This window comes from Gorilla gorilla, chromosome 5 (genome assembly GCF_029281585.2).
Source record: "Gorilla gorilla gorilla isolate KB3781 chromosome 5, NHGRI_mGorGor1-v2.1_pri, whole genome shotgun sequence".
Lineage (NCBI taxonomy): Eukaryota > Metazoa > Chordata > Mammalia > Primates > Hominidae > Gorilla > Gorilla gorilla.
In genome coordinates this window covers 22,992,398-23,011,317 of record NC_073229.2, presented here as the reverse complement: position 1 = coordinate 23,011,317, position 18,920 = coordinate 22,992,398, and the positions used below count along the sequence as shown (strand labels likewise).

The 18,920-nt window shown below is 41.1% G+C and overlaps 1 protein-coding gene across 5 annotated transcripts in view; it reads right to left on the bottom strand.

Moving 5' to 3' along the window:
• FARS2 (phenylalanyl-tRNA synthetase 2, mitochondrial) overlaps positions 1 to 18,920 on the bottom strand; it is a 511,717-nt gene that overhangs the window by 375,273 nt on the left and 117,524 nt on the right. The gene's annotated exons all lie outside the window — the stretch shown is intronic.

Genomic DNA, 18,920 nt, shown 5'->3' with positions numbered 1-18,920 from the left:
GGGGCCCAGGTTTGACTTCCCCATCTTGCCACTACTACCAAGAGGCCTGATCGCTCAGCCGCCCTGCTGCTGACAGCAGCTGTAGCACCCCCACACGCTTCATGTCAGCTCACTGCTCCTGGCGCTCAGTTCCTTCCATTTTCTCCCCTCTCCCTTGGGAAGTTCTGTCACTTTCGGTGAGCCTAAAAATTGTAACAAAATTATTTTATGTGGAGTCCAGTTGGGGTTTTTTTAGCCAGCATATCTAGTCTGTGAAAGAAGTGGAAGTTTCCGGAACTTGATTTCATAAACTGCTTTCAGAATCAAATTATAAATCTCCCAGGGGGTGAAAAATCCTCATACTTTTATACCTTGTTCTTAATCAAAACAGTATTATTACTCCGCTTGACAACCCCAAATTCCAGCCTTGTAGCCAAATGATTTTTTACAAATGATTATGCAAAAAACAAATCTCTGAAGTGATGAAGGCTGATGACCAATGACAATATATAACGGTGAAATTAAACACAACTCTAACAATATTTGAGCAACTTTAGCATCACTGGAATTTATTTCCCCTGAGGAAATTAACTGAAAGATAAAAATAGCCTTTAATTACCAGAATCTATTTTTAAAAATCTCTCAGTACCTTTTAAACATAATATACATGCAACATGGAGCTCCTGGGAAGCAGTTTATATGAATTCCAGGTTTCATGAACATTATTCTTCTTTAAGAACAATGAATTTAGTAAATACAACAGATTAAATTAGCAAGCAATAACAATTTTCTTTAAAGAATAGTTATATATGAAATAGAGTTATCCTAATAGAATACTAGAATGTCAGTGGGCTATGACATTAACATTAAAATTCAAGATTTAAAACAAAACCATAACATTAAAAACATTTATCACCACTAGGTGGTCAGATTGCCCATAATTTTTTTCTTCTCAGTGCTTTTATATATTTTATACATTTCCTCAATAAGCAAGATTACATTTGAAGTTGCAGAGAAAACAACAAATGTTACTACAAGGATAAAAAGAGGAATAGGAAAGGATTCAAACATCAGTCTCTCCTAATGCTAGAAATACAGTGGCCAACCCCAAAATTATTATAAGCACACAGTGTTTTGATATTCCTACAAATGAAGATAAAGCTGTTTTTTCCAAAGATGGAAACTACTCCCAGAACACGTTAATTAGTGGAGAATAAGGAGAGGAGAACTAATAAGATGAAATGGAGGGGAACATTTCACTAGTAATGGTACAGAGAAAAATGAGGAGTTCTTGGTCAAAATGTGGCTCCAGGTAGAGAGTGTCATCCCTACTAAACGAAAATATAAATAACTGATCAGGGCCAGAAAGACCCCAGGTTCCAAAGAATACCTTTTATAGTCCAGGAAAAGTGAAAATTCTGTTACCTGATCTAGTTTGGTAATAAAAGGAAGTATTTACTTGCAATTATATATTAAAAACCAATCAGTGGCCAGGCACAGTGGCTCACACCTGTAGTCCCAGCACTTTCAGAGGCCGACGCAGGTGGATTCCTTGAGGTCAGGAGCTCAAGACCAGCCTGGCAAACATGGTGAGACTCTGTCTCTACTAAAAATACAAAAATTAGCCCAGTGTGTGGTGGTGCATGCCTGTAATCCCAGCTACTCAGAAGGCTGAGGCAGGAGAATCGCTTGAACCTATGAGGCAGAGGTTGAAGCAAGCCAAGATCACACCATTGCACTCCAGCCTGGGTGACAGAGCGAGACTCTGTCTCAAAACCAATCAGCACAGTGTTGACGGTCATTCAACTAGAAAAGGGAACTAGAGCAGGGCCTTGCAGAATAAGCCTGGCTAAACTAAGAAACGGCAAAAAAAAAAAAAGAGAGAGGCCTACAAGGTGACAGTCCTACTCTCCTACAAAAGACGCAGATCATCCTTTTTTAGACAATGGAATATGGTTTCTGTACCACTTCAAATGGCAAAACGAGTGTGATGTCAAAAGTTAACGAGCATCAAGAAAAAAAAATCTTTTTATATTGCAGTTATTTAAGGACACCAAATGTTTTTTTTAAAAAAAAACACTGTCCTTTACTAACAACACAGATGTTTCAAAGTGACACTGGAAAGAGAAAACAAACAGCCCCTACTCCATGTCACTTACAGAAGGTACAAGAAAAACAGCAGAGTTTCCATGAGATATCACCCGGTTCGACATTTTCTAATTAGGTACTTAGATTATAAAACCTGAGTAATAAAACCTTCATAGTTTTACTGTAATTTTTATATGTACATATATGTACACACACAAGCATGTGTCACTTAAGGAAGAGCATACAATCTGAAAAATGCTTCATTAGGCAATTTTGTCATTGTGCAAACACCATGGAGTGTAGTCACACAAACCTAGATGGTATAGCCCACTATGCACACCTAGGCTATGAAGTATAGCCTATTGTGCCTAGTCTACAAATCTATAACAGCATGTTACCATACTGAATACTGTAGGCAACTGTAACACAAATCACTAGGTGATAGGAATTTTTCAGCTGCATTATAATCTTGTGGGACCATTGTCATATATGGGGTCTGCCATTAACTGAAATGTTTTCTGGTCGTGCTCACCTCAGCAGCATATATACTAAAACTGAAATGTTTTGCGGTGCAGGACTGTGTGCGAGTATGTACATATACACACATACATATATTTCAGCTTTATGCTCCTCCTCATTCTGAAGCTTAAATAGTCCCCTCTTTGACAGTAATGTCATTTGTAGTTACCAGAGGAAAATAAACTCTTCTTTCAAATTTCTACTCAAGCCAAGGAGAAATACTTGATCATTTAGGAAGTCAGAGCCTTAAGCTTTGGTCCAATGTGGCCATGACCATTCCTGGCAATAAAAACCAAAGCCAACACATTTTCAGTCTAAATGCATAGCAGGATGCTTGAGATGTCTCACTCATTCTGCCCCTTCCATCCACATACTAAACAAACATCACAGAGGAGATGACCAATGAGCATCTCAGCAGTTCTCCATCCTCACGCAAGGAGGACAGCTCTAATACCCACAGTCAAAGAGGAAAAGGGTGCCTTTCTCCAAACAACACATGTTTGCGTAATAATACTAATTATACCTCACACTGGTAAACCGTATTATAATTTTAAAAGTACTTGTCATCTTCTTGCCTTTTTTTTAGGTGGAGTCTCAGTCTGTCACCAGGCTGGAGTGCAATGGCAAGATCTCAGCTCACTGCAACCTCCGCCTCCGGGTTCAAGTGATTCTCCTGCCTCAGCCTCCCAAGTAGCTGGGACTACAGGCACGCACCACCATGCCCAGCTAATTTTTTTTGTATTTTTAGTAGAGACGGGGTTTCACCATGTTGGCCAGGATGGTCTCGATCTCTTGACCTCACGATCCGCCCACCTTAGCCTCCCAAAGAGCTGGGATTACAGGCGTTAGCCACCATGCCCGGCCAAAGCACTTGTCATCTTCTACATGAGCCACTCCATCGTCACTCCCAGACCTTCCACTGCTGCCACTGACACCATAACCACCACTCCTTTACACACATGGAATCCAAATCTTTGGGAGTATCTTTTCCAGGATTCCATGGTTAGCATATAATAATCCTGGGAGTCTACCTGTGCATTACAGGATTCAATTATTTATTGCGACCAAGCTAGTTTCAATAGATCAATCAGAAATACTAGTATATCCATGTAGGTACATATGAAAAATATTAGGGACATATTAGGGAATGGTTGAAGCAATAAATCCAAAACCCACTGATAATTCCCAAAATGCAGCACACATTCCATTGTGAAAACTTATTTTACATATATTTTAATAAATTTTAAAAATATTTTCAGATATTTAAAATCAATATATTTTATGTGTATATATACTCATATATGTATATATACATATATAATATATACACATACATATATGTATATATACACACATATATACGTGTGTGTGTGTGTATATATATATATATTTTAGAGCAAGTGTTTTGCTATGTTGCTCAAGCTGGTCTTAAAGCTTAAGCTTCAGTCCAATGTGGTCATTCTGGTCATCCTAGGCTCAAACAATCCTCCCACTTAAGCCTCCTGAGTAGCTGAGAGAGCAGGTGGGCTAAGTACTTCATTTTAATAACTACATAATACTTTCAATGTGTACTAGAAAAATATATAACTCTCCTATCAAACCCATGATTTCACAGGTACTATAGCTTAGAATAGCACTAAGCAAAAGAGGTCAGTCACTTTAAGGCTATTTTTAGAAAATTATTAAGATCTAATCATACATGCACTATATGGGTATGAACAAAATATAACTGTAACACACACTAAAGTTTTCAAAACCCTGAAATAAGGAAAAGCAGCAGTTCATAAGGCCATGTGCACAACACAACACAGAAGAACAAGACTAATCAAAGGCAGAGATTATTTCTAATGGAAATATAACACTGGAGCTGGAAGAGACTGTAGTCCATTAACCGATGCCATATAAGGATAGGAAACTCAGAAAGGTAAAGACCCAGAGAGGGTAAGATCACTCAGCCAATTAGACATCAAGCCAGGACCAATCTCACCCTTGATTCCAGGGACCTCTAAGTATCTGCCTCTCACTAGCTTTATGTTTGGGAGATACCACAGTATTGAAATTAAATTAATTTCCATTAATCGCACCCAACAGTCTGCATAATTTATTTTTCCACTAGGACTGCTTCTATTTCTCTGACATTTTCCTAACTGTCCTTGTGCAAATCCAAATGACCCAGAATACAAATTCAACCCCAACTACAACTGCTTACAAAAGCCACAGAAAGTAGTTCAGAACTACTGAGGAATTACTGAGCAAGGAATTACTTCTAATCAGATTTAAGAATAAGAGTAGATTGCAAAAGCCAATTAAATTGAAAATTTAGAAAGCCAACAAGATTTTCCCAAAAGGTCTAGATTTTAAACACACATTTAAAGGGCACAGAAAAAAGAAAACGGACAGAAGAAGAATTTGCTTCTTTGCAAAATCCTAGAAGTGGCAAAGTGAAAATGAGGCTTGGATGATAGTAGATTTTCAAGGAGATATTGAGGACTGGTCTGTGGCTCCCAAAGTAGTCATTTTTATACCAGCCATTAAAAAAAAAATAACTATTGACCGCCAGTTTCATCTATACAATCTGCCTTACAAATTAATGCTAAACACTTATCTATCCTGACTCTGAGTTCCTGTGACTGATAACATGATCCTATAACACACTTCACTGCCACTTGCAGTACTAACGGTTAATAGTTACACACCATTTAGTACCTCTGCTACCTTGCTGAGTGCTTATCTTACATACTATATGGTTTTCTTTAATCTTCACAATCCTTATTATTTCCCCATTTCTCAACTAAGAACCCTTAGGCTTAGCGAGGTTCAATAAAATGTACCATGACATAGTAAATGGTGGAGCCTGAATTCAACCCAAAATCTCCAAGTCATGACCCCATCTTCCAGGCTCTGTGGTTATTTCCAGGATGGAATATATATTATCACTCTCTTCAGCTTCAGTATTAAAAGCGGCAATAGGGTCAGATGAATAGGATTTAGAACTGGACATAAAACACTCATGAACAGAGCTGAGCTGCAATAGCTCCACACAATTCTACTGCTTTAGGCACCCTGAATAAAATAATGACGGTTTACCCTAGTTATATCATTCTTATTGAACAAGGACTAATATGTTTCTCAAAAAGTGATAAATTCAGGTCTGCCTTTAAAATGCACTTAGCATATGTGCAATTGCATCAGTGTGAACAGTTTCTTAGGTTATTCCAGGAGGACTGCTTTGAAAAACATGTAAGCTATGATCATGTTCCACATTATTCATAAGAAGGCACTGTGTGGTTAGAGGCCATGTGAACTCCCAAAGGCAACATGGAGTACGAGAAAGGGGCCATACCTGGGGCAGCTATTAGGACACCAGGGCTTGACACTGGTTATCTCAGCCCCTTTCCTCTTAAACTAAGGGAATAGAAGAGAACCAAAGAAAAACAGCAGAAGAAATGTAGGCATAATATGTTTGAGAACTGACCAAATAAATGTTCCTTATATACATGGTAAGGGAAAGAAATATTGCTCAAACCCAGGAGCTGTTCACAAGAAAGCCTTCACACAGAAAAGACACTGGTTTGTGATACTGTTGTTCGGTTTATAAAATTCCGAAAGATGATGTGTCATAGAAAACAATCAAAATAATCCTTGAAGTAACAGTAGGACTTGAGTAGTCCCTGTGGTTACCTGGGGACTCATAAAAGGCAGGATCCCTCAAGGGTACCAAGTAAGGATATTTTTAGCATGTGGGATGCAAAAGAATACATACTCATTGCTTTCTAACTTAATCCTAACACTGATTAAATAATTATACCTACTGTTCCTGCCTGAGGTGTCTGGGGCCAAGCATGGGCTTGGAAACTGGCCTAACCTCACAGGGAAAGAAAGCAATAGTACTCACTTTCTGAATAACCTAAACAAGCAAGGTAAGTACTGGAACAAAAAAACTGTAGTAGAGGCTGGGTGCGGTGGCTCACGCCTGTAATCCCAGCACTTTGGGAGGCTGACATGGGTGGATCACTTGAGGCCAGGAGTTCAAGACCAGCCTGGCCAACATGGTGAAACCCCATCTCCACTAAAAATATAAAATTAGCCTGGTGTGGTGGCGCGTGCCTGTAATCCTAGCTACTCGGAGGGCTGAGGCAAGAGGATTGCTTGAACCCAGGAGGCGGCGGTTGCGGCGAGCTGAGATCATGCTACTGCATTCCAGCTTAGATGACAGAGAGACACCCTGTCTCAAGAAAAAAACAAACAAAAACAAACAACAAAAACAACAATGACAAAAACAAAACAAAACAAAAAAATTGTAGTAGGAGCAGAATTCAGAAAGCTTTGTTTCAGAGACGAAAATCAGAAACAGATGTAACATTTTCAAACTACAGGCATTTTTGCATTGTAACATTAAGACAAATATAATAAAGTCACTTCAACTGCATTTGAAATTTTCAAGCAGGTGGTAAGTCAGTTAGCCACTACCATATCACCAATTTCACTAATTCTAGCTTCATAAGTCAATCTTTGCCTGAGGTAATAGACCAACAAGGTAAAGTCTGATGGGATACACCACAGGACATTCTTGCTCTGCACAATACCAAACGCAAGTACAAGTGACATGAGCAGTGAAGAGATGATCCAAGAGAATGCTAATAGAAAAATCTTGCTGGGTAATGCAGCCAAACAAAATCGTTTCAGTAGACAGATTGAGTACATGAAAGAAAGGAGGTCATAACGAAGAGTCCAGGCTGTGCCAACCAGCATCTTAATAAAGAGGAGAGAGAGAGAGACAGGACACAAGAGAGAAGATGGCAAGGGAGGGGAGGAGGAACAGTAGCAGCTTGGAGAACTCAACAATAGTATTCGAATAACACAGTGGTCAACTGATGTAACATTTTCAAACTACAAGGCATTTTTGCATTGTCCAAGAATGACGCTATGTCCAAAGTCATAAAATATTTCTGCAAGCCGATATTTTTTAACTGTTTCATTTAGCTGTATGATTCTATTAGAAAGGATCTGACAGAAAAGTTTAGCAGTTTAATTAGGAAGGAAAAATGTTACTCTCTGAGTAAAAAGTAAAGAGATTCTTTGACATCTGTGGATGTGAGGGGAGGGCAACAATAAACAGATATGACGGAGAACTGAAAACCCAAAGGGGCCCATGGAATACAAGATACCTGCTAAATAATTCTGTATGACAAGTATGACAAAAGGGATTTTTTAAAAGGATTTTGAAATATCCTGGCTTTGAGAAGCGGATACCAGAGAGCAAAGTTCCACCTGGAGGAATAGCTCAGGACAACTGCCCACCGACAACAGAAAAAGGAACTTGGAGAAAATACAGATCCATTAAATATTTTTCAGAATGATTCCATATAGGTTACATGATACAAATGCTCTCTTCCTTATGAATTCATCAGCAAATCCTAGATCACTCATGAATGATTTTGTAATGGCTGGACTCTTACAGGAACTAAAACAGGTTCTTAATTCTGTGTTTTGCTGAGAGTGAAGTAAGAACAGAGTGCACAAATGAGCACAGACACAGTGTTGGCCAGAAAAGAACAGGCTTTTTTATTCCAAATTCAATAGCTTAAAAATCATGGGCAAATATAAAATCAGTGCCATCTAGAGGCAAAGACATAGACAACTATTTTATTACTGGCAATGGTACACGATCTTGTCACCAAAAAACATTCTTCATTATTAATCCCCCATGAACCCCATTTTAAAAAAGATTTGTGTCAAATTGCATTTAATAAATAATAATACTTTTTATATTAAACACACATATAACTCACAGTAGGGTCATATGAACTTGATAAAATCCCAGTTGATATTTACTTTTTCTCTGCAACCATATCCCCCCCGCCAAGTGTATGATTTTTGAAATAAGAAGACATAGGGTTTAAGATAAGATAATCCCAAAGACACAAGAAAGGGGATGCTTCAAATTATTGGTTCATCTCAGGTTTCTGAAGCATTAGTAGATAAGTGCTTCTCCCACTGCCAAAGATAACTGAAAAGGTCATAGCAAGAGAGTTTAGAAACAAAAGAACAAAAATGAATACAGGTAATAATGTAAAAAAAAAATGGTTCACCAATTGTGACAAATGTACCATGCTAATATAAGATGATAATAATAGGATAAACTGAATATGGATTATACAGGAACTTTCTGTACTGTCTTTGCAATTTTTCTGTAAACCTAGAACTATTCTGAAATTAAACATTTATTGCAAAATTTAATATAGAGACAATATACTCCTCTGAATGAGTTCAGCATGCTATAGACAGATTGCAACCCCAGGAACAACACTTCAGTCTCTTATCGTGAGAGAAGACAAGCAACCATGATTTGTAACCAACATGAAAGAATGAGGAAAGAGCTCTAGAAGGGTAACATCATGACCTACGGAGAAGAGACCCCCATCACAGTGTCCTGAACATAGCAGATGCTTCACGCTATTCTTCCTAATTACTTGATCAATGTAGACTGCCTCTATAAGCACATGCCGAGTCAAGAACCAAATTTTGGAGAAGAAAGTATTAGCTGTTCTCTCCAATTAACTTCAGAGACTATGCTAATCATGTATCTCACTTGTTAAAATGTCTATCCCTCCCACGCTACTTTCAATTGGAGAAAAAACTGGCTTTGTGCTCTTCTTTACTGAGAACAGAGAAGCCAACAGAGAAGAAGCTCCCTAATGTCTAAGCCCTGTGTTCCCATTCATAAACATCGGTGCCTTTTCTGCAGCCATGCTTCAATCCTTCATTCCTACCTTTGTAACATCAGGAAAAGGGTGCCTTCCCCTGGTCAGGCGGCAGGTGTTACTAATCCATCTCCTCACGTCTTGGATATACCCTATCCCATCACTCTGTCTCCTCAAAGATGTCACTTAGAAATCATGCCATCTCGGCCGGGCGCGGTGGCTCACGCCTGTAATCCCAGCACTTTGGGAGGCCGAGGCGGGCGGATCACGAGGTCAGGAGATCTAGACCATCCTGGCTAACATGGTGAAACCCCGTCTCTACTAAAAATACAAAAAATTAGCCGGGCGTGGTGGCAGGCACCAGTAGTCCCAGCTACTCGGGAGGCTGAGGCAGGAGAATGGCATGAACCTGGGAGGCGGAGCTTGCAGTGAGCTGAGATTGCGCCACTGCACTCCAGCCTGGGCGATAGAGCCAGACTCCGTCTCAAAAAAAAAAAAAAAAAAAAAAAAAAAAGAAATCATGCCATCTCTCTTGTACCGGTAATCTCTCCAAAGGCTCTTTCTCCTCTATGAACATATTCCATTCTTTCCTTTAAACAAACGGTCCAGCAAACCAACAAAACTCCCTCCAGTCCCAGACCATGCTGCAACTATCCCCTCTCACAAATACAGTTAGGTTGATAGCTCTTTTTTGGTCTTCTTCACGCTTCCCTTCCTTCCACTGTCACTAAATATTTGTACTCCAAGGGACTCGTTTTCAGCCCTCTACAGTCTTTACCCTGCGTACCTTCCCCTAGATGAATGCAGCTAAACTGATAGCTCCAACTATCATCATACGCCCATAGATCACATATCTCCACCTCCACCCCAGGCGACTGTGCCAGGCCCAGATACACGGATGCACCTGCCAAGGGGGCATTTCTACTTGCAAATCCCAAACCTAAACATGTCTCAGACTCAAGTCTCTCTCCTGTCCCTACCCCAAAACACATTTCTCTTCCTGAGACCCCTAACTCTGTGAATGGCACCAAAAAAGCAACCCAGGAGTTAGTTTTAATTGCTTTTCCCTTTCCCTCACTTCCCCATGTAGAGGGATAAAATCCAATTAATTCCACCTCTTTTACATCCTTTCTTATCGATCATCCCTGCCATTTCCTTGGCTTAGCCTGCACTGGTTCTCTCAGACGTCTTTCACATCCTTTCTTAGCCATCATCCCTGCCATTTCCTTGGCTTAGCCTGCACTGGTTCTCTCGGATGATTGTAATAATCTCCTAACCACTCTTTCCATCACCAGTCTTGCCTGACCCTGCTCCATTCCACTGGCCACGTTGCAGAATTATTTTTCTAAAATGCCAACCTGAACGATTGCCTCACTCTGGCCCCTTAAAAATTAGTAAAGACTCCTCATTCTTTTTAAACTGAAGTTCAAATTATAAAAGTTACATAGCAGGCCCTTCATGAAGCAGTTCGTGCTTCCTTCTCTAACTCCATCACCTGTCACTTTCCAATGTGCCACGCTCCACACTACACATTCCGGGGACTCGTCACCTTCATACATCTTCATTCCTTCAATCTGCTACTCACACCACCTGAAACACAGTGCCCCTTCTTCTCTGCCTGTACAACTATAATGTTTTGTCTGAGATTCTTTGGGACACCTTCTATTATTACCCCCAGGAATAGAGTTCTCCCTCTTCCGTGCCTTGGCTGTATCTTCCACTATGCTGACTGTGGGGAGCAGAGTTTATACTTCATCTCTCTCTATATATAGGAACAACACTTAGTCAATATCTTATTTTACAGCAATCTGGTTTAGGATGAGCTTCCCAAGAATGTGTGGCATCCAAACACAAAGGCAATCTATATCCAACTCAGCTCAACCAAAACCTGTCACTAAGCAAGCGACCCCTGAGCCCCAGGGAAATGCCAGTCATCTGCAGAGTGACAGACACAGGCTGTAACTGTGATGAATACAGCCTCACATATTTGGCAGGCCTACTGCTTATTAATCCTTGGTTCACATACAGAGAAATAAGCATCATTGCTAAACATGAGCACACTCACATTTCTTACCACAGAAACTCCCAGCTGGGCGTGGTGGCTCACACCTGTAATCCCAGCACTTTAGGAGGCCAAGGCGGACAGACCACGAGGTCAAGAGACCAAGACCATCCTGGCCAACATGGTGAAACCCCGTCTCTACTAAAAATACAAAAAAAAATTAGCTGGGCATGGTAGTGCATGCCTGTAGTCCCAGCTCCTTGGGAGGCTGAGGCAGAAGAATCGCTTGAACCTGGGAGGTGGAGGTTGCAGTGAGCCGAGATCACGCCACTGCATTCCAGCCTGGCAACAGAGCAAGACTCCGTCTCAAAAAAAAAAGAAAAGAAACTCCCAAGCCTTCATTTCCCCTAAATGCAGCAAGCAAATTCAATTACATTATTCAAATCCAACTAAAGCATTTCAGCAAATATTAAGTATTCAAATCACTTTGGAGGAAGGATTGGGATGCCTTAGTAAGATGAATAGACAGATATATTAAAGGGATAGCAAACTCATCCAAGTGGATTTCAGCTGCTAATTTCTACAGTTTTCAATTTCTTTAACCAACTGGGCCCTAAGTAGGATCTTCTACTGCTCATCATTTGGGAAGACTTGTGTTTCAAGGGCCCAGTTAAATACAACTCTGTCCTAAGGTCTCTATGGGAAGTCCATCCCTGTTTTAACTAATTGATATTGAACCAGCTTTGCCATTCCCTGGATTTTCTGTAATGCACCACATGCCAATTAATCAAGTTACAGAGATGAGCACAGGGAAGAAATGCATTAAAGCCCTGTATTGCAAAAAGCAGACTTTATTTTCTCCCTGCTGCTTGTCTCATTTCCTCTCCTTGCAATGAGACTTTGTGCCAGTGGATTAATGGGAAGAGATGTGAAACAGTCAGTATTCTGTGGTGAAAGATGCTACAAAAATACATTGGTGGCTGAGAAACAACTTCTGCCAGGCAGCTGAACAAAATACTGGCTGTCAGGGTGCTATGCTAGATTAGAAGCTCAAGCTTCAAACAGACAGGTTCCTCCTATTTCAGTCTGAGCTTTCTCAGGGAAACCCTATGTCAGACCTTTATTTTCCAACTCAAACAAGTCCTCGCTGGCCAACATGGCCTGTCCATATCTCCCCTTACTTAAGCCTCCATGACAGAAAACTCAAGTTGAACACATCACAGAGGCTACTCAGTTCCTTGCTTAGTGACCAAAACCTGTGCTCTCCAGAGGCCAGGGACAATAGAAATCCTAAGGGCAGCAGATTCCATCCCATGGGATTCCACACAGCCATGTGGCCAGCACCAGGCGAGGCTGCCCTCCACAGTGCTCTCAGTGTGGTGGCATCGGCAGCTGCCTGAACTCGGTCTCCCCAAAAATACTGCCAAATGCTGCTGGGTATTTTGGAAATCTGGCCATTTGCTTTGCCTGCTTTTATTAACCCTGACATATCGCAATGACTATACTTTCCAGCACTTTTCTTCTCTCAGGGGCTCTCCTAGGAGAAAAGGAAGTAGATTAATATTCCTGCCAAGCTCTGGCCTCTACAGAGAATCAGAAATTTCAATCCGTCAAAGCAAGGAAGCTGCACACAAATTACATGGAAATTAAATATGTGCATGTGTCAAGGCAAAAAGCACAATGACAACAACAAAAAGCACCCCATTCTGGTGTGGACTGGTTCTCATGACAACCACCATGTAAAGTAGGAGAAAACTTCACCCGTTCTGCTGTCAACTTTAAAATTATGATCTCTCAACATCTTCTTCCTGGGCCATGATGACAGATCAAACAGAGAGAAAGAGATTGCATGTTCTTCTCCAGGTGGCTAAACAGCTCATTCATGATGCCAGTGGGTAAAATATAACAGGACAAAGGCCCCATCTAAATTCCATCACCTGTTCTACAGGAAGGTGACAGAAGACACATTACTAATCAGTCAACCACGGGAAGGAACAGAAAAGACAGCAAAGGCTTTAAAAAAAAAAAAAAAAGTAGATCAGAACTAAAAAGGACAACCCACAAGATACATAATTGACATTGACAATGCTCAGATGGATCGACACTTAACACAAAAGGAGGAGACAACTATTTGTAAGATACACAGAAGGGGACGGGCAGGGCAGCGACCATTAGCTGAACACCTCCTAATGTCAGGAGCGTGGCAGGCTCATTCACCACCACTCAAGAGTTGTCCTCATTTTAGTTATGGATGCTGAAGTTCAGAGCGTAACGTTAAAGAACTTATCTAAGGTCACCAGAGGCTGAGTTGCACAGCCAGGATTTGCCTCTCGTTTCGCTAGCTCAAAAGCTGCTGTTATTCTGGAGAATAACAAGCACTGCTATAAAAATAAACATTTTCAAGATATAATGTCCAGGCCCATGGAGGGGCTCCAAAGGCCAGTGGCCAAAAGTTCCAGTCCTTTATTCAGTCCTAAAGGGTAAAAAAGGCATAATTCCTTATTCTTATACTTTTATGTACAAATAGAGGCTATTTATTGGTCATTGGCTAAGTGGTATACTAGGAGTTATTAATAAAAATGTGGCATCGATAGAACATATAAATTAGAACTGACTGAGGACTCTCAGTGTTTCACCATGAAGATCCCCAAGAATGGTATGATGGTTAATTTTACGTGCCAATTTGATGGGGTCACAGGGTGCCCAGATATTTCATTAAACATTATTACTGGATGCGTCTGTGAGGGTGTTTCTGGACTAGATTAATACTTGAACAGGCAAAGCGAGTAAAGCATGTGGCCCTCCCCAGTGTGGTGGGCCTCAGCCAATCCATCAAGCACCTGGATAGAATAAAATGCTGAGGAAGAAAGAATTCTCTCTACTTGACTGTCCCTGTGCTGGGACATCAGTCTTCTCCTGTCTTCAGACTTGGACTCCATTGGCTCTTCTGCTTCTCCAGCCTTCAGATTGCGACAAACTATAATGCTTGTCCTCCTGAGCCATCTTTTTATTATAAATCTGTGCTATATCCTATTGGTTCTGTTGCTCTGGAGAACCCTAATATAAACAGACAATAACAAAGAAGCTTCTACTCCCTGCAGCACTCTTCAAAAGGTGGAATCTCCACGATTCCAAGAAGTAAACTATCAGTGGATCTTCAGTGGTAGCCTGAGTTGGTTGTAGACTTCACATACTATTAGGCCTTTTAATAATAAATCACTGTTACTCTAGCTACATCATTATGGATGACTTTACTGTGTATAAATTGACATGATAGAATCAATATCTAACAACTAGATTTTAAGATTATATTTGAGACACTAAAGTTTAAATAAAAATCATTTGTACTACTATTACCAAAGGAGAGGGATACATATTCTACACAGTCCTACCACCAAATTCCCAAATGACACCTCATTGCTATCACTGAGTTCCTTTTGCATTAAAGAGATGAAAGAGTTGGGGTAACTGAACTGAAGGGTCTTTTACCTTATCTGGAAATCCACAGCATAAAAATATTAAGAAGCATCACCCTGGAGAAGGTTAACCCAAGTTCCCTTGAAACTCATTCTCTCACTCAGAATCTTCATGGTGAGAAATCGTTCCTTGTCATTTGTCAAATGTAAATCTTTCTCTGCTTGATTTAAGCATAGCTCATAAACCTTAAAAAATACACACATGCTATCTAAAGTCCAACACATAACAAGATTCCAAGGGCCAGCGTTTACCAGATGCATGGCAAGATCTGCTCCCCGCAGGACCCATGCTGCCCACTGTCCCTGAGTCTGCTCTTTGGCTAACCGTCCGCCTCACCAGCTTTCTACACAGAAACCAGCTCTTTCTATTTCCTGGTCCAGAAATGACCACAACTTAGGAATGTTCCCAGCCCTCGGAGAGAGACTTTCAGCTTTTCCCTTGGTTTCCCCCAACACATCCAACCCAGCCTCCTGTTCCTACACTGCCTCTGACTCTGAACTCCTGACTTGGTTCTCAACCTCAAATCATTCTAATAACTGACATCTGGTCACACCCAAGTTAGGCAGCATTCTCTGCCTTCCTATAGCTAACTGAACCCTAACTTCTGCTGCTACTTACGTAATCGACCACCAAACATAACCCCAGCATGGCAATGTGACCCAAAAGAAGTGTCACAGAAAAGTGGCAGATGTGGAAGGAGAGAGGATTGCTGAAAGAATCCAGAACAGATTTTCCAATTTACTACAGACTTAGACTGGGAATTACCTATTAAAAGCAAAAACTATCTCCTTGACCCTGGCTTCAAATTTCATAATCTAATCCAGGAGCCCATAAAACCCTTTAACTAATAAGCCTAAAAAACCCTTTAAACTATATAAAAAATTCTGCATGTGTGTGTGTGTGTGTGTGTGTGTGTTTCTGGGGAGTATGCAAATTTCTCATCAGACTCTCAAATAGGAAAAGAAAAGAAAATTAGAAATCATTGCTATAGGCCGGGCGCGGTGGCTCACGCCTGTAATCCCAGCACTTAGGGAGGCCGAGGCAGGTGGATCACGAGGTCAGGAGATCGAGACCATCCTGGCTAACAGGATTTTTAGTCTCTACTAAAAATACAAAAAATTAGCCGGGCGTGGTGGCGGGCACCTATAGGTCCAGCTACTCAGGAGGCTGAGGCAGGAGAATGGCGTGAACCCGGGAGGTGGAGCTTGCAGTGAGCCAAGATCGTGCCACTGCACTCCAGCCTGGGCGACAGAGCGAGACTCCGTCTCAAAATAAATAAATAAATAATTGCTATAATGAACTACTATTGATCTTATATAAGATTATATAAAGTTTCTATAAAAACTAAAATATACAGCTAAAGACTAACATTGTATTTAGATGATGTATTTAGTTTAAGAAAACTATCTTACCTTTCAAATTCATTTAAACTAACAAAAGTTTACAATTTTGCAGAGACCTATCCCAGGATGAGTCAGGGAGATGACACAGAAAGCAGATTTTAGGACAAAGCCTCGGAGCGAGGACAATGAAAGTACCCAGTACAGGGTGCATTCTTGGTCAAATAGCAAGAGTGTAGTCTTTTACATTTGTGAGTAGACTGGGGTATCTGGACACATAATTCAACACTATGCGAGTGGCACCGGCTGCTAGCCATTTTTGAGGCTGGCTGGTAAAGAAAACTCCCTTTCACCTACAGCCCACCTGCACCTACCAAGCTCGAAATGTGAAATTAGACCACTCCATCCCTATGAGTAGCATTCGATGATACACACCAGGTAGAGAAATGCAGTTCCTAGCAAGGCGTGAAGTTTACTGTTAAAGAGCATAATTTCTCTGTGAAAGTATTTTTGCTATTTTCACACATCACTTCAGCTAGTAGAAAAAAACACCATCTCTAACTGTAATTATTTGGATTTGGTAAACCTAATGAGGCCCTCTTAGCCTTCAACAACAAATGTAGAATGTAAATGGCAACAATTTTCCTGAGATCTTAGAGAAATGAGATGTAAAGAATATTAATCTGTTTTTCTTTGGATGCTATTATTGGTTCAGGAGCACAAGCTTTTACCCTTGAGAACATCCTCTATTCTCTATGTATTCCATCTACTAAGATCGAATAACTAGAGAGCTTTCCCATTACCTAATTGTTTTCAGAAATATTAAATTTGAATTAAGAACCAATATTTTGCCTCCATAAATATGACTTTCCCTAGCAACTCATGTAATTGCATAAATGATAGCCTAGCTCCCTAAAGGCTTCTAGACATTCAGGAAAGGGAGCAAGCTGACTCTGTCACTTATCACCTACACAAAACAATCAATCCTTCATTGCCTGCTCTGTGAAAACTGAGTTGAGTCCTTGAAATATTTTCCTTTGCCAGCTGGCAAAATGCTAAACTTGGTCAGTAGAGGTCGCTGGAGGGACACTGAAAAGGAAGGTATTCTTACTGGGCACCCTGCACTTCTTTTGCCCAGATCTGCAGTGCAGGTGGCAACACAGCTCCTCCAATGGCCAGCTGCTCCCCTCGGTACCCCATTTGATCATTTTCATAGCATAGTGCTTCCCGCAAGACAAGTCTCCCAAATTAACTTTCCCCACACCCAAGAAAGCAGATTTCGGTACATTCCACAGCGTGGATATCAAGCAATTTCACCAGCATGGCACCACTACCACTTCTGAGCCACTCAGTGAACCACAGCTGTGGGAAGGAGGAAGGGACTCTTCTCTGGGTCCCCGTCTTAGTCCTAGGGGTAGCAGCTCCTCCTTATAGATAATACTTCTGGACTCTTTCATTACCTCTTACTGGCCAATCCCCGATTACCCAAGTTCTGTGTTGGAGTTTGTAATTCTTTACATTATGCTTTCCTTGATCAAGTTGCTGTGTGGACCCTAACAGACACATGTGCTCTTATAGCTGAGAATACCCAACTAGACAAGCAGATAGGTGAGCTGCCATGCAGTTAACAGTGCTAGCTGTCATCTTTTGCAGTGAAAGTTGACAGCCCAGAAAGAGGGAGACATTGCTGTTCTGTGCAGAATCCTGGGTTAGAAAGATGAGGCACAAAAAGCGATAGAGTGGCACCCTTAAGGAGTTGACTAACCAGCTGGAGACACCAGGCACACACAAACTAACATTTCAAGGCAGTGAGTTGCTGAAAGCCCAGTAAGGGTCATGGGCAAAACTGCTACAAGGCAGTGATGAGTCTCAGACTAAGAGCCTAATAGTTTCCATCTTGTCATAGCCAAAGACTAATTATCTGCAAAAGCCCTGTGCCACAGAAAAAGGGGTCTCTCTCCAAATGGTCCTCCAAATCATGCTTTGTCCTCCAATAATGGGGTATTTCCCAAATCCATGGACTCCTCACTATGACCAGTTGCCTCTCACTTCACTGCCAAGACAGAGGACTATGTAAACATGTGAACAGAGAAAAATAATTTTAAAAAGGAAAAGCTGTTTGAATTTAAGTGTGTCTTTGACAGGGACAATGCTTCCTAAAATATTTTAAAGAAGAGATTAGGGAAACATGGGGACTATAATCTGTCAAAGCCGAATAAAAATGCCTTCAACAAAGCCCCTCCACATGAGGCTATTAAGGAAACCCAATAACCACACGGTGGAGAATAAAACCCTGTCACTCACTGAAAGACAGAAAAGTGATTCAGAGCAGAAAGCGGGAATAAAGAGACAACCATGGGCTCACTACAAGAGTAACAGCGGGGAAGCTTGGAAAGAGAAGCCCAAGAACAGGAGGGTTCCAGTGAACCATCTGGAAAGTGGGAGAGAATATCAAAGGCAGCAAAAGTGAGATTTTCTAACGATAAATGACAGCGGTTTTTTCTGACAAGGACGAACCACAAAGGATGCCAAAGGGGTGTTCAAAAAGAAGCGCCTCACTCCAGCGGGAAGGAATCGTGAGGGCAGGAGCAGCCTCCGTGGAAGGAGCCCCTCACCCACAGTGGTTGAGGACAGTGGTTTGAGGACAGTGGTTCTCAAACGTGTAAGTCTCAACATCCTTCTACGCTCCTAAAATCCCTCCATGGGGAAATGGCGAATGAGCATGATTATGTTTAAAGGGGTGGGTGGTATATGAACTGAACACACACCTCTTGATGAAGGGCCATTCCAGTAATGGGTTGTGGTCAAAAT